The sequence below is a fragment of the Phalacrocorax aristotelis genome, chromosome W (genome assembly GCF_949628215.1).
Source record: "Phalacrocorax aristotelis chromosome W, bGulAri2.1, whole genome shotgun sequence".
NCBI lineage: Eukaryota > Metazoa > Chordata > Aves > Suliformes > Phalacrocoracidae > Phalacrocorax > Phalacrocorax aristotelis.
Genome location: NC_134310.1, coordinates 23,957,911 through 23,973,318, shown reverse-complemented (window position 1 = coordinate 23,973,318; position 15,408 = coordinate 23,957,911). Strand labels below are relative to the sequence as shown.

The window sequence follows — 15,408 nt, the reverse complement described above, 5'->3', positions numbered from 1 at the left end:
CCTTTGGTTTAAAAGTAATTTAATTTAAAACACATTTTCATACTTTTGCTACTGTTGCTGTACGCTTCTACGGGAGAACTTATCTTGGGCCGCATATCTCCGGGACACAGGGCTCTACCCACCCTGGGGACAGTGATGCACAGACATCAATATGATGGATACAAAATGTCCGTTTATTTAACTGCGTCACACGCTTATATAGCTCTTGCGCTTCCTGTTCCTGCCACTCCTATGGGGAGGAGTCTATCTTTCCGTCACATCCCGTGATCTTCCGGTCACCGATCCCTGTCTATTCCCCTACATCTCCCCCTCCCCATGCTGCTAAAAGTTCTACAAAGCTACTTGCGTAAGCGGATACATATTGCGGTCACGTCTATGTTCATGTAACTCTTGCAGGCGCTCTCTGATTTGTCTTATAACACAGCATAACAATGGCAGCCCACAAGTAACCATGGTTACTACACACAACAAGATCCCCCCAATTATTACTATCCAATCCCAGTTTATATCTCTCTTTTGCTGCCCTTTCCCAGTGTCACTCTCGTTGCAATATTGCTTGCGATCTTGTCAAGGAGCTAATTTCTTTTCCCAATGGTATGGCTAGCATGAGGATCCATGTCAGCAGACCCTGCAAAGAGACAACTCAGAAAGGGATTATTCATTGTACATCCTTGCACAGTTCTGCTTTCACACACTTTGCAGGCACCCATTCTATGCGCCCTTCATTCTCAACCGCGGCGTAGCCCCTCCCCAGGCATCTCAGTTTCCATCCTCTCTCCCATTGCTCACTGCCTGGGAACCTTACTCGTACCTGCGGATAGCGCTTGCCTGCTTGAGCTTTGCCAAAATGCTTCTCCACTGCTGTAACTTGCTCCTGCCCGCGTATAAAATGATTAAGCGAATATAATGCACGCATTAAAATAGTTTGCTGAGCTGCTATGGGTATAGCTCCCTTATACCCCTCCCCCTCCCCAAGCTGTATTATTTTTGCTTTCAAGGTGCGATGAGCGCGTTCTACTATTGCCTGCCCTGTGCTATTGTAAGCAATGCCGTGTTTTAATACAAGATTCCAAGCTTTACACCATTCTTCGGTACTTCGAGCCCGAAAGCATGGTCCATTATCTGTTTTTATCTCGGTGGGCTTTCCAAGCCACGCCATTACCGTGGTCCAATGCGCAGTCAAGTGCGTTGCGGTCTGTTTCCGATGTTGAGTAGCCATGATGACTCCACTGTATGTATCAATTGTAATTGCCAGGTGCCGTCCGGGGGCCAACTGTGGACATTCAGTAAAGTCAGTCTGCCAGATAGCATTTGCTTCCAGTCCTCGAGGGTTGACTCCTGCCTCCCACAATGGCGAGTGCTGACAGTAAGGACAGGTGGCTACTACTTCTCTTGCTGCTCTTATTGAGATGCCACACTCCTTTGCCAAGGCTTTAGCACCCAGGTGCAGTTGTTGATGCAGTTTCTTTGCCTCCGCCAATGTCCAGACTCCCGCGGCTGCCTCATCAGCCATGCGATTCCCCTCAATCAGTGGTCCTGGCCCTGTCTGATGACTGCGAATGTGAATTACTGTCACAGTTGCTCCTCGCTGCGATAAAGCAACCTCTAGCATCAAGGCAATTTCCGTGTGTGGTACACCCTCTCGTTTCATGGACGTGACTAGTTTATACACGTATAAGGAGTCCGTGCACACATTTATATGCCGATCTATATCCTTTCGCAGGGCCATCTCTAGTGCTTTCGCCTCCAGCCACTGCACACTTTTACCCTGCTCCTAATACGTCTGGCGCATCCAACTATTCTCTTGTTTCCACACTACCGCCACTCTGTTCGTCTTCGAGGAAGCGTCTGTGAAATATGTTGGTCCTGGGTGAGGGGTATCCAAAACTCTACTATCCACACTTAAATCCACCACTTTGGCTGTCTCGGCCCACCTCTGTACCGTGCCTGTGACGATTTTCCCTGGGTATGAGTATACCGCCAATTGTATATCCTCTTCACTCTCTACCACCTTCCGCCATTTCTCCCCATTCCACGGCACTGTCAGCTTATCTGGCTCCTTCCCAAAGATTCCCTTGCTTTCCCGTCACAGACGCCAAATCATTCCCCCGGCTACCTTGACTTTTGTGGAGAATGCATCCTTGGGAACCTTCTGATATACCCATCGCAGTGGTTTTTCTTCCCCTGCCCGTATTTGATATAGCAATCCTAATCCTCCACCGGCGGTCAGAATCCAACCTGCAATTAATTCCTCCTGAGGGTCCCACTGCCATACTCCTTCCTTTTGCATTCGACGCTCTATCATCTGCAACTGCTGGACTGCCTCAGCGTCTAAACTCCTGGGCTCCCATGGGTCGGTCCCTTTCAGCAACGCATAGAAAGGTTGCATCTCCTCACCGGTGACGCGCACGAATGTCCGCAACCACTGCAGTGCTCCTACCAGCTTCTGTACATCGTGTAAATTTTTAACCTTAGGTGTAAGTTTAATAGGCTGAGCTTGTATGGAATCCCCTTGTATTCTAGCACCCAGAAATCCACACACTGGTCCTCGCTGTACCTTTGCCTCAGCTACCTTGAGGCCCTGTCCTGCAAGGCCCCTTTGGGTGTCTGAAAAGACTTGTTCACACAACGCCTCGGTGGGCGCAGCTATGAGGACGTCATCCATGTAGTGGATCATGTAGATTCTCTCCTGATACTGTTGCCTTACTTGCTGCAATGCAGAAGCCACATACCTCTGGCAGATCGCTGGAGAATTTTTCATCCCCTGCGGAAGTACTGTCCACTGCCATCTACTACCTGGTTCTGCGCGGTTCACCGCGGGCAGAGTAAAGGCAAATCTCTTTCTATCATCTGGATGTAGCGGAATGCTGAAGAAGCAGTCTTTGATATCTAAAACAATGACTCGCCATCCTTTCGGGACAGCACTCAGATCTGGTAGGCCAGGTTGGAGAGGCCCCATGTCCTCCATTTGCTGATTTACTGCTCTAAGGTCATGCAGCATCCTCCATTGGTTTTTATCTTTTTTTTTTTTTTTTATAGCAAATATAGGGGTGTTCCACGGGCTCATCGAGGGCTCTAGGTGCCCTGCTTCGTGCTCTCGTTTTACTATAGCTCTTACAGCCTCTGTTTTCTCTGTTGTCAGGGGCCACTGCTCCACCCAGACGGGCTGTTCGGTTTTCCACACTAACTTGTGCTGACGAAGCCCCTCTGAGGCAGTGGCCCTTATGCTAAATTTTTCAACCCGATCCCCATCTGGGCAAGGGCATCCTGCCCCAACAAGGGGCTTGCTACCCCATCTGCTACTAGTATGGTCACTACGGCCGCGAGGAGCTTCCCTGCCTCCTCGTCCAGGACTTCGAGTTTCACAGGGCAAGTACTAGTCCTCGTTTGTTGTTCTCCTCCCACCCCTATTATACGTTTTCCCATGGCGAGGGGCCAAGTTGGTGGCCACCATTCGAGTGGCATCACTGTGACATCTGCCCCGGTATCCACTAATATTCCCAGGCATATCCGTGCCGGGCAACTTGGCTCTTGTGGGGTAATCATCACTGCCGCCATGGGTCTCTCGTCACAGCCTATGACCAAGGCCACGCGGGGGCCGTAACCTGTAAATCTTACTGGTTCTGCTCCCCTGCCTGAAGGTGCACTCCCCCTTGGCCCTCTACGGTGGGCCAAGCTCCTGGCGCTGGCACCGTGATGGGGGCCATTTGACTCACAGGAGGCGCGAATCCCCCTCCCTTCGCCCTCCTTTGGCCGTTTCCCGGCTTTGTGGTTGGACAATCTCTTGCCAGGTGTCCTGGCTTCCCACACACCCAGCACCTCCCTACTGGGCGTGCTCCTCCTCCATTACGTCCTCCCCTTTCCGCTAACGGGCACCCAGCTTTAAAGTGCCCTTGCCGTCCACACAAGTGACATCTCGGCCCCACCCTGGCCGCTTGCACCATCACCCTTTCTTCGCTTCCACAGTCAGGGTTCTGGCAGACATGCGCTCCCACACCGCCATGCTGATTCAACGCCTCCTGGCACAAGACATGCCTAATGGTTTGACCCAATGATGCCCCCACCGCCAGGGTGCGGAGGACATCTTGTGTTTGTGGATTTGCTTGACTTGGGAGGCAATCCATAAGGACTGCAACCTTGGCTGCTGGTGGCAATTCTGATTCTATAATAGCCTTCTGCAACCTGTCACAAAACGTTGTAAATGGCTCTGCTAGTACTTGCTGTATCTTTTGCCAAGGTTCTGCTTTTTTCTCATACCTGCCCACTTCGCTATACGCTTTGCGGGAACGCTCTGTTACCGCTTGCAGCTCCCTGCCCCTTAATTCTGCTGCTTGCAACTGCGGGGTTTCCAGTCCTTGACCCTTTCCAGTGAGCCGGTCAAGGGTGGTCCCTCTCAGCGGGTGGCCCGGAACTGCCGCCGCTTGCTGTACGAGGGCATGGCAGGCTCTGTGCATTGCCTCCTTCCAAAGCATGTACATTGTGGGAGCCAATATTGCTTTCGCCAACTGCTTAGCATCAGAGGGGGTCAACGGCGCTGCATGCGCAGCGTCCAGCAGCAATCCTACTCCTTCGTCTTTCAGCCCCTTTTCTCTAATTTCTCGCCATAAACTTCGCACTAGCTTGGCATCTATCGGCGTCCACTCCACCCCTCCTCCTGGAGCTAGTTGGACAGGGAAGATCCCGGGCATCTCTATCCTTACTCCATCGAGGCTACAATCTCTAGCTATCAGCCGCCAGTTAGGTAACTCGACTGACTGTCGCTGGGGCGCACCCTTCGTTAAGAGTCCTGTCTGCCGCCGAGTTACTTCCCCTAGTGAGCACATAACCTGCTGCAGCTGCCGCAGCACGTCCTCCGGGGACCCCTCTGGAGCTGCAGCGCCCCGGACGTCCTTTTTTGATGGTCCCTCTCCTCCCTCCTTCTGATTGGTCCTCCGAGTCCCTGCTGCCTTATGCCTCTTTTTTGCGCGCTGCAGGCAAGCTGCCCCCTCTTCCCACATGTGGGCATCGGTTTCTCCCCCAATATCTGATTCGCTGCTACTCGAGCTTGATCTATACCCATCCTGTCCTCCCCTCCAGGCACCTCAATCCCCCTCCTCGTCCGACTCCCATCTCAAGGGTTGCCCCGGGAGCCAGTCTCGAGGGTCGGGCAGAGGGCGGCGCTGCTGCCGGCACTGATCATCTTTCTCCTTCCGCTCCGTCACTCCCGCTGCGTCCGCCGCCACGTCACCCTCCCCGCGCGCAGGTACCCGCGCCTGCGCCAAATCGTCCCGGGGTATGCAGGGGGGCATTCCAAAGGTCCTGCTGGCTCAACAGGGAACACCGCCGCTTCCCGATCCGACTCTTTGGGAGCCTCAGACTGAGTAGTTGGCCAGGCTACTCCGTCCGAACTCTCCCCTTCTTCCCCATCCCCCGCGATGCTTGCCCCTGTCTGCGTCCCCACTGCCGATCCTAGGTCTATTTCCGGGCTACTGTCGCCTGTAGCACCGTGCAGGCACAGCCGCGCCTGCCGCCACGTCTCCTGATCATCCCGAGCTTTCAATAGTAATCGGTGTATCTTTCCCCAGAGCTGTATGTACTGGGGTTTTCCCATCATAGCCCTTTCGGCTAACTCCTCTTTAATTCTCACCCACTTATCCTTATTAAATATGTCTGCGGGACTTCGTATGAGCCCCTGCGTAATCATCCATTGGATGGCCTTTGAGGTAGGCGCCTTCGATATCGAAGTACCATATTCCTTCCCCAATCCCTTCAGTACCTTTACGACTGAATCCATGGCGCGCCCGCCGACCTGCGGCTCCCCGTCCCGCCCCTGCGTGCCTCAAGCTATCTTTTCCCCCGGCGAACTTGCCATGCTGCCCCGCCGATCACGTCGGGGTCACCACTTGTTGCTGTACGCTTCTACGGGAGAACTTATCTTGGGCCGCATCTCCGGGACACAGGGCTCTACCCACCCTGGGGACAGTGATACACAGGCATCAATATGATGGATACAAAATATCCGTTTATTTAGCTGCGTCACACGCTTATATAGCTCTTGCGCTTCCTGTTCCTGCCACTCCTATGGGGAGGAGTCTATCTTTCCGTCACAGCTCGTGATCTTCCGGTCGCCGATCCCTGTCTATTCCCCTACAGCTACCAATATTTAGAACTTCATTTTCTAAAGAAAGTGTAAGAAACTTGCTTACTTTTCACCATGCTTGCTATTTGCTTCCTTTTTGCATTTTGTCCAGTTTGGAGCATGTAGACTGTCTCTGGAACTGCTTGTGCAAGTCAGTGAGAAAAGGGTTGCAAAACCTGAGTCTGAGCCACTTTTATGTTCCCATAGTCTATTGCCATAGACTGTTATAGTACCTTTGACACACATCAGTATTCTTAGTAGAATAATTTAAGCTTTCTGCCCAAAGCTCCAAGATATTCTCCCTGCCCTTCCACCTCCAGAAGATCTTCTAGATGCTTCATCTTCCTTGGTCAAGGCCACTCTCCATGTGGGTCTCTACAAGATCTGTAGATGTTCTGCCATGGCTTAACAGATCCACATCACTAAATTATTCCATATACAAGAAATCCATGGAAGATAGCTATAGATCAGGTTTTCTGTGTCTTTGGTTAGGTAGTAGCTAGACTTGAGAGAAGTTTTCATTCACTCATGGAGCAAATCTCAAATCCAAAAGTGGCCCACACACAGAGATGGGACTTGTGGACTTCTCTTCCACTGTCACAGACACCTAATGTCCTTCTGCAAACTACACCCACTGCTTACAGGGCAGGATAACATCAGGTAGATATTCAGATATTTGTTAAATGCCTCTAATACAGTTTAGCAGCTGGCAACAAGAGGTCTTGAGGCTGTGCCATTCAGCACTGAATACAAAGGGGATGAAACAGGTGATGATATGATTACAGGCAGTGGTGTCATGCTTATAAATCCATGCAATATTAACAAGATCAGAATTATTAGAAGATAACATTACCATGTGTCATGGTTTTAGCTGGGATAGAGTTAATTTTCTTGACTGTAGCTGGCATAGTGCTGTGCTTTGAACTTCATATGAAAACAATGTTGATAATACACCTATGTTTTAGTTGTTGCTAGGTAGTGCTTACACTAGTCAAGGACTTCTCTAGCTTCCCATGCTCTGCCAGGTGCACAATATGCCAGGAGGGGAGGGGGCACAGCTAAGAGAGCAGATTCAAACTGGCCAAAGGGATATTCCATATCATATGACGTCACGCCCAGTATGTTAACTGGGAGGAGCTGGCCGGGGGAGGGAGGCAGCAATCGTGGCTCAGAGGCCGGCAGCATCGGTCGGCGGGTGCTGAGTGGTTGTATTGTTTGTGTTTCTGTTTTTTTCCCTTTTTCCTTTTTCCTTTTAATTATATTACAATTACTGTTATTACTATCATTATTATTTTATTGTCATTGTTAAACTGTTCTTATCTCAACCCACAAGTTTTTTTTGCTTTTGCTCTTCTGATTCTCTCCCCCATCCCACAGGGGTGGGGGGAGTAAGCGAGTGGCTGCGTGGTGTTTAGTTGCTGACTGGGGCTGAACCACGACAGTCCTTTTTGGCACCCAGTGTGGGGCTTGAAGGGTTGCTGGTCACAGCATAGACTCTGTTCTCAATATTAGTTTGTCCGATCTGCACCATGCTCTTGTATTTGCCGTGTCTGTTAAAGACTGGTGTTGGTTTTTGTGGTCTGCTGTGCTCTGCAGTGATTAGTGATGTTTTGCCTGGGAGAGTTGTTTTTAAACATTGGCCTTGAGTTTTATTTGGTATTTGAAGTTTATATTGAAGCTGTTACTGTACATTGGGTACCACCTCATGGATGCAATTAGCAATTATACTTCCTCCTCTGAGAGTTTTTTATGGAGGAAATACAGAATGGCACCTTAGCTACCATCTTCTATAATGCCTCCTCTTTCATTGCAACAACTTTTCAGTATCTTGAACAACCTTGGGTAGTTAAGATATATCTGTTGATATTACTTTGGCAGACCATTTCAGCTCTGTCTAAGGTTAATGAGCAATTTAAGAATATAATCCGGAGTTCTGCCCCAAGGCTCGATAGCTATGTGTGGCAGGGTATGTGGGATAGTATGGGCAAAGGCCTAAGACAGCAGGCACCCCCAGTGTTGTGGGCCTTCACCCCTGAACAAGTGCAGAATCCTGAAAAATTAGTAGAATATTTGAGGGAAGTATGTTGTCACCCTGGCAACCCCAGAGAGATACAAATCGCTGCAATGTGCTGGGGCCTCACCCATGCCTATCGAGCCCTGTTTAACACTATTCAGTACCCTCAAGGGGAAGAGAAGGCCTCTGGATCTAAAAAGACAAAGCAAGAAGCACTGCAGGCACTCAAACCCTTACAACAGGCACTGCGGCTACTCCAACCCCAGTGACAAGCACTGTGGGCACTCAAACCCCCAAAACAGGCACTGCGGCTACTCCAACGCCAGTGTCAAACGTTGCAGCTGAATCAGAGGATCAACCCATGCCAGTATCAGTTGCCCCTATACACAAGAGGAAATCCTGGAAGAGAAAGTCAACTCATTTAGAAAGAGATGATGAAGGAGCAGGGCCATCACGAGGAGAGGAGGAGGAAGAGGAAGGACTCATACAAGAAATGGAAACTACCCGATCTATGTCCTTGAGTGAGTTGTGAGATATGCGAAAAGATTTTGGCTGTCATTCAGGTGAGCACATTGTCACCTGGCTGCTCCGATGCTGGAATAACGGGGCCAGTAGTCTGGCATTAGAGGGGAAGGAAGTCAAACAACTGGGATCGCTCTCTAGGGAAGGGGACATTGACAAATCAATTGGAAAAGGGACACAAGCCCTCAGCCTCTGGAGGCGACTCCTGTCAGGTGTGAGGGAAAGGTACCCCTTCAAAGAAGATATTGTATTTCGCCTAGGGAAATGGATGACCATGGAGGAAGGTATCCAGTACCTGAGGGAACTAGCCGTGCTTGAGGTGATTTATAGTGACCTGGACAATCAACAGTCATCCAGTGTAGGGGAATAGACAGGGATCAGCGACCAGAAGATCACGGGATGTGACGGAAAGATAGACTCCTCCCCATAGGAGTGGCAGGAACAGGAAGCGCATAAGCTATATAAGCGTGTGACGCAGTTAAATAAACGGACATTTTGTATCCATCATATTGATGTCTGTGCATCACTGTCCCCAGGGTGGGTAGAGCCCTGTGTCCCGGAGATATGCGGCCCAAGATAAGTTCTCCCGTAGAGGCGTACAGCAACAAGTGGTGACCCCGACGTGATCGGCGGGGCGGCATGGCAAGCTCGCTGGGGGGAAAAGATAGCTTGAGGCACGCAGGGGCGGGACGGGGAGCCGCAGGTCGGCGGGCGCGCCATGGATTCAGTCGTAAAGGTACTGAAGGGATTGGGGAAGGAATATGGAACTTCGATTTCGAAGGCGCCTACCTTAAAGGCCATCCAATGGATGATTACGCAGGGGCTCATACGGAGTCCTGCAGACATATTTAATAAAGATAATTGGGCGAGAATTAGAGAGGAGTTAGCCAAAAGGGCTATGATGGGAAAACCCCAGTACATACAGCTCTGGGGAAAGATACACCGATTACTATTGAAAGCTCGGGATGATCAGGAGACGTGGCGGCAGGCGCGGCTGTGCCTGCACGGTGCTACAGGCGACAGTAGCCCGGAAATGGACCCAGGATGGGCAGTGGGGACGCAGACAGGGGCAACCATCGCGGGGGATGGGGAAGAAGGGGAGAGTTCGGACGGAGTAGCCTGGCCAGCTACTCAGTCCGAGGCTCCCAAAGAGGTGGATCGGGAAGCGGCGGTGTTCCCTGTTGAGCCAGCAGGACCTTTGGAATGCCCCCCTGCATACCCCTGGGACGATTTGGCACAGGTGCGGGTACCTGCGCGCGGGGAGGGTGACGTGGCGGCGGACGCAGCGGGAGTGATGGAGCGGAAGGAGAAAGATGATCAGTGCCGGCAGCAGTGCCGGCAGCGGCGCCGCCCTCTGCCCGATCCTCGAGACTGGCTCCCGGGGCAACCCTTGAGATGGGAGTCGGATGAGGAGGGGGATTGGGGTGCCTAGAGGGGAAGACAGGGTGGGTATAGATCAACCTCAAGTAGCAGTGAATCAGAAGTTGGGGGAGCAACCGATGCCCGCATGTGGGAAGAGGGGGCAGATTGCCTGCAGTGCGCAAAAAAGAGGCATAAGGCTGCAGCTCCGGAGGGGTCCGCGGAGGACGTGCTGCGGCAGCTGCAGCAGGTTATACGCGCACTAGGGGAAGTAACTCGGAGGCAGACAGGACCCTTAACGAAGGGTGCGCCCCAGCGACAGTCAGTCAAGTTACCTAACTGGCGGCTGATAGCTAGAGATTGTAGCCTCGATGGAGTAAGGACAGAGATGCCCTGGATATTCCCTGTCCGGATAGCTCCTGGAGGAGGGGCAGGGAGCTGCAAGCGGTAACGGAGAGTTCCCGCAGAGCGTATAGCGAAGTGGGCAGGTATGAAAAAAAAGCAGAACCTTGGCAAAAGATACAGCAAGGACTAGCAGAGCCATTTACAACGTTTTGTGACAGGTTGCAGAAGGCTATTATAGAATCAGAATTGCCACCAGCAGCCAAGGTTGCAGTACTTATGGATTGCCTCCGAAATCAAGCAAATCTGCAAACACAAGATGTCCTCCACACCCTGGCGGCAGGGGCATCATTGGGTCAAACCATCAGGCATGTCTTGCGCCAGGAGGCGTTGAATCAGCATGGTGGTGCGGGAGCACACATCTGCCAGAACCCTGACTGTGGAAGCGAAGAAAGGGTGATGGTGCAAGCGGCCGGGGTGGGGCCGAGATGTCACTTGTGTGGACGGCAAGGGCACTTTAAAGCTGGGTGCCCGTTAGCGGAAAGGGGAGGACGTAATGGAGGAGGAGCGCGCCCAGTAGGGAGGTGCTGGGTGTGTGGGAAGCCAGGACACCTGGCAAGAGATTGTCCAGCCACAAAGCCGGGAAACAGCCAAAGGAGGGCGAAGCGAGGGGGATTCGCGCCTCCTGTGAGTCAAATGGCCCCCATCATGGTGCCAGTGCCAGGAGCTTGGCCCACTGTAGCGGGCCAAGGGGGAGTGCACCTTCAGGCAGGGGAGCAGAACCAGCGAGACTTGCAGGTTACGGCCCCCGCGTGGCCTTGGTCATAGGCTGTGACGAGAGACCCATGGCGGCGGTGATGATTACCCCGCAAGAGCCGAGTTGCCCGGCACGGATATGCCTTGGAATGTTAATGGATACCGGGGCAGATGTCACAGTGATGCCACTCGAACGGTGGCCACCAACTTGGCCCCTCGCCATGGGAAAACGTATAATAGGGGTGGGAGGAGAACAACAAACGAGGACTAGTACTTGTCCTGTGAAACTCGAAGTCATGGACGAGGAGGCAGGGAAGCTCCTCACGGCCGTAGTGACCATACTAGTAGCAGATGGGGTAGCAAGCCCCTTGTTAGGGAGAGACTCCCTTGCCCAGATGGGGATCGGGTTGAAAAATTTAGCATAAGGGCCACTGCCTCAGAGGGGCTTCGTCAGCACAAGTTAGTGTGGAAAACCGAACAGCCCGTCTGGGTGGAGCAGTGGCCCCTGACAACAGAGAAAACAGAGGCTGTAAGAGCTATAGTAAAACGAGAGCACGAAGCAGGGCACCTAGAGCCCTCGATGAGCCCCTGGAACACCCCTATATTTGCTGTAAAAAAGAAAGATAAAAACCAATGGAAGATGCTGCATGACCTTAGAGCAGTAAATCAGCAAATGGAGGACATGGGGCCTCTCCAACCCGGCCTACCAGATCTGAGTGCTGTCCCAAAAGGATGGCGAGTCAGTGTTTTAGATATCAAAGACTGCTTCTTCAGTATTCCGCTACATCCAGATGATAGAAAGAGATTTGCCTTTACTCTGCCCGTGGTGAACCACGCAGAACCAGGTAGTAGATGGCAGTGGACAGTACTTCCACAGGGGATGAAAAATTCTCCAGTGATCTGCCAGAGGTATGTGGCTTCTGCATTGCAGCAAGTAAGGCAGCAGTATCAGGAGAGAATCTACATGATCCACTACATGGATGATGTCCTCATAGCTGCGCCCACCGAGGCGTTGTGTGAACAAGTCTTTTCAGACACCCAAAGGGGCCTTGCAGGACAGGGCCTCAAGGTAGCTGAGGCAAAGGTACAGCGAGGACCAGTGTGTGGATTTCTGGGTGCTAGAATAGAAGGGGATTGCATACAAGCTCAACCTATTAAACTTACACCTAAGGTTAAAAATTTACACGACGTACAGAAGCTGGTAGGAGCACTGCAGTGGTTGCGGACATTCGTGCGCGTCACCGGTGAGGAGATGCAACCTTTCTATGCGTTGCTGAAAGGGACCGACCCATGGGAGCCCAGGAGTTTAGACGCTGAGGCAGTCCAGCAGTTGCAGATGATAGAACGTCGAATGCAAAAGGAAGGAGTATGGAGGTGGGACCCTCAGGAGGAATTAATTGCAGGTTGGATTCTGACCGCCGGTGGAGGATTAGGATTGCTATATCAAATACGGGTGGGGGAAGAAAAAGCACTGCGATGGGTATATCAGAAGATTCCCAAGGATGCGTTCTCCACAAAAGTCAAGGTAGCCGGGGGAATGATTTGGCGTCTGCGACGGGAAAGCAAGGGAATCTTTGGGAAGGAGCCAGATAAGCTGACAGTGCCGTGGAATGGGGAGAAATGGCGGAAGGTGGTAGAGAGTGAAGAGGATATACAATTGGCAGTATACTCGTACCCAGGGAAAATCGTCACAGGCACGGTACAGAGGTGGGCCGAGACAGCCAAAGTGGTGGATTTAAGTGTGGATAGTAGAGTTTTGGATACCCCTCACCCAGGACCAACATATTTCACAGACGCTTCCTCGAAGACGAACAGAGTGGCGGTAGTGTGGAAACAAGAGAATAGTTGGATGCGCCAGACGTATTAGGAGCAGGGTAAAAGTGTGCAGTGGCTGGAGGCGAAAGCACTAGAGATGGCCCTGCGAAAGGATATAGATCGGCATATAAATGTGTGCACGGACTCCTTATACGTGTATAAACTAGTCACGTCCATGAAACGAGAGGGTGTACCACACACGGAAATTGCCTTGATGCTAGAGGTTGCTTTATCGCAGCGAGGAGCAACTGTGACAGTAATTCACATTCGCAGTCATCAGACAGGGCCAGGACCACTGATTGAGGGGAATCGCATGGCTGATGAGGCAGCCGCGGGAGTCTGGACATTGGCGGAGGCAAAGAAACTGCATCAACAACTGCACCTGGGTGCTAAAGCCTTGGCAAAGGAGTGTGGCATCTCAATAAGAGCAGCAAGAGAAGTAGTAGCCACCTGTCCTTACTGTCAGCACTCGCCATTGTGGGAGGCAGGAGTCAACCCTCGAGGACTGGAAGCAAATGCTATCTGGCAGACTGACTTTACTGAATGTCCACAGTTGGCCCCCGGACGGCACCTGGCAATTACAATTGATACATACAGTGGAGTCATCATGGCTACTCAACATCGGAAACAGACCGCAACGCACTTGACTGCGCATTGGACCACGGTAATGGCGTGGCTTGGAAAGCCCACCGAGATAAAAACAGATAATGGACCATGCTTTCGGGCTCGAAGTACCGAAGAATGGTGTAAAGCTTGGAATCTTGTATTAAAACACGGCATTGCTTACAATAGCACAGGGCAGGCAATAGTAGAACGCGCTCATCGCACCTTGAAAGCAAAAATAATACAGCTTGGGGAGGGGGAGGGGTATAAGGGAGCTATACCCGTAGCAGCTCAGCAAACTATTTTAATGCGTGCATTATATTCACTTAATCATTTTATACGCAGGCAGGAGCAAGTTACAGCAGTGGAGAAGCACTTTGGCAAAGCTCAAGCAGGCGAGCGCTATCCACAGGTACGAGTAAGGTTCCCAGGCAGTGAGCAATGGGAGAGAGGATGGAAACTGAGATGCCTGGGGAGGGGCTACGCCGCGGTTGAGAATGAAGGGCGCATAGAATGGGTGCCTGCAAAGTGTGTGAAAGCAGAACTGTGCAAGGATGTACAATGAATAATCCCTTTCTGAGTTGTCTCTTTGCAGGGTCTGCTGACATGGATCCTCATGGTAGCCGTGCCATTGGGAAAAGAAATGAGCTCCTTGACAAGATCGCAAGCAATATTGCAACGAGAGCGACACTGGGAAAGGGCGGCAAAAGAGAGATATGAACTGGGATTGGATAGTAATAATTGGGGGGATCTTGTTGTGTGTAGTAACCATGGTTACTTGTGGGCTGCCATTGTTATGCTGTGTTATAAGACAAATCAAAGAGCACCTGCAAGAGTTACATGAATATAGACCTGACCGCAATATGTATCCGCTTACGCAAGTAGCTTTGTAGAACTTTTAGCAGCATGGGGAGGGGGAGATGTAGGGGAATAGACAGGGATCGGCGACCAGAAGATCACGGGATGTGACGGAAAGATAGACTCCTCCCCATAGGAGTGGCAGGAACAGGAAGCGCAAGAGCTATATAAGCGTGTGACGCAGCTAAATAAACGGACATTGTGTATCCATCATATTGATGTCTGTGCATCACTGTCCCCAGGGTGGGTAGAGCCCTGTGTCCCAGAGATATGCAGCCCAAGATAAGTTCTCCCATAGAGGCATACAGCAACAATCCAGACATCCAGATGAAGCCCAGTGCTAACAACCCATGTGGCGGATGTTTGTAGGGAGTGCACCGTTGACGCATGGGTACTCATTGGCAATAATGTCCTGGAAAGATGACGAGGCACCAGCGGTGGCAGAGTTGATTGATAGACACCGGGATTACAAGGCAAATCTCTCTTCGTCTCCTCATCTCAGCTGTGGAGAAACTGTCCCGGAAGGTTCAGCAGCTTGAAGACGATCTGTTCTACTGCCCACCAGTACGAACCAGTATCTCAGCCATTAGGAGTAAGTGTTCCTTTGCTCAAGAGAGATGATGCACACCACGGGGCACCCTATGGTGGAGGAAAGGGATAACTGGGTTTACTGGACTGTGTGGATCCGATGGCCTGGCGCATAGAATCATAGAATCGTTAAGGTTGGAAAAGACCCTTAAGATCATCAAGTCCAACCACTAACCTATCACTGCCAAGTCCACCACTAAACCATATCCTCAAGCACCACGTCTACCCTTCTTTTAAATACCTCCAGGGATGGAGACACTACCACCTCCCTAGGCAGCCTGTTCCAATGCTTGACCACTCTTTGAGTAAAGAAATTTTTCCTCATATCCGATCTAAATGTCCCCTGATGCAGCTTGAGGCCATTTCTTCTCGTCCTATCGCTTGTTACTAGGGAGAAGAGTCCTACCCCCGCCTCGGTACAACCTCCTTTCAG

At 51.4% G+C, this 15,408-nt stretch overlaps 1 long non-coding RNA gene across 3 annotated transcripts in view; it reads left to right on the top strand.

The window, feature by feature from the left end:
• Nucleotides 1-15,408, top strand: part of LOC142049894 (uncharacterized) — a 316,942-nt gene that overhangs the window by 45,811 nt on the left and 255,723 nt on the right. The window contains exon 3 of one of the 3 annotated variants that reach the window (XR_012657851.1): nt 14,125-14,699. The exons of the other annotated variants lie outside the window; for them this stretch is intronic. This is a non-coding gene — a long non-coding RNA (uncharacterized LOC142049894). Of the gene's footprint in view, nt 1-14,124; nt 14,700-15,408 lie in introns of those variants that run through there. 3 annotated transcript variants of the gene reach the window in all.